Source organism: Charadrius vociferus, unplaced genomic scaffold (genome assembly GCF_000708025.1).
Source record: "Charadrius vociferus isolate BGI_N301 unplaced genomic scaffold, ASM70802v2 scaffold1324, whole genome shotgun sequence".
Classification (NCBI taxonomy): domain Eukaryota; kingdom Metazoa; phylum Chordata; class Aves; order Charadriiformes; family Charadriidae; genus Charadrius; species Charadrius vociferus.
In genome coordinates this window covers 113,155-114,373 of record NW_009647862.1, presented here as the reverse complement: position 1 = coordinate 114,373, position 1,219 = coordinate 113,155, and positions in this window count along the sequence as shown.

The following is a 1,219-nucleotide window of genomic DNA, read 5'->3' as shown; positions in this document are numbered from 1 at the left end:
CGTGGGATCCGTGGGGTGCTGAGACCTGTGTGGCCATGGCTGGTGCCACGGTGCTGTGTGGTGTGACTGGAGGGCGTGAGGGTCCCAATGGTCTGGAGGGATACAGAGGCACTTGCAGGCACAGAGGCAGCCAAAGGACATGGGTACCCCGAGGGGCAGGAGGAAGGCAACAAGCACATCCAGCCAGGAGCAGCATGTCCCCAGAGTCGGCAGGAGCTGGGGACAAGACAGGGGGTGCAGGGGGCCTGTTGCTGCCCCTGTGCTGGGTCTGGCTAGGGTGGCATCACCTCCTTCAGCTCCTCCGCAGCCTTGACAAGGCACAGGCGTTTGGGCTGCGGCTGCGCAGGGCTCGGCCAGCGTCAAGGCTCTCCCTTTCCCACTCTCCCCCACAGCGAGGGGGCCAGGCTGGGCAGGAGGCTGGGAGGGGACAGAGCCGGGAGAGCTGACCCCAGCGGCCAAAGGGACGCTCCATGACACAGCGTCGTCCTGGCATATCATCATGCTGAGCAACAAGAAAAGGGGGTTGTCTTCCTGTTGCTCAGAGACTGGCTGGACATCAGTCTACTTGTGGGAGGTGATGAGTGACTGCCTTTACAGCGCTGGGAGTTGTTTTATTTTTCCCCTTTCCTTCACAGGTTACAGTGTCTTTATCTCGACTCACGAGGATTTTTTTGACTTTTGCTCTTCCTCTTCTCTCCCTGTCCTGCTGCGGGGAGCAAGCAGCTGTGTGGGTGCTCAGCTGCTAGCTGGAGTCAGCCCACCACAGATCCCCCCGGGATCCCACGGGACGCCTTGGGCAGGCTCGTCCCCACGCTCACACCTCCCCCTCTGCACTGGGAGCTGCGGGAGGCTGTGTACGGGGGGGGGAAAGGGGCCCAGAGGCTGTCACAGAGGTGGGTGCAGCACGTGGTGCAGCGGGTGCAGCGGACGGAGCTGGCACGGGACCAACAGACACAAGCCCAAGTCCAGTACAGGAGGCCGCTCTCGGGGTGGGTTTCTGTTTGACTCCCTGGCAGGTCCACCAGGCTGGCAGGACACAGCTGGACACAGCCACAGGCACCATGCGGACAGTGCATGAGGTGCCACGGGGCCAGCACAAGGCCCTGCTGAGCGGGCAGAGCTGGCACCATGATTTGGCCAGCCAGCCCCACGAGCCCATGGCAGCGTCCAGATGGCACCAGGGCTGGCTGCCTGCGGAGGTGTCCTTGCAGGGAGGAGG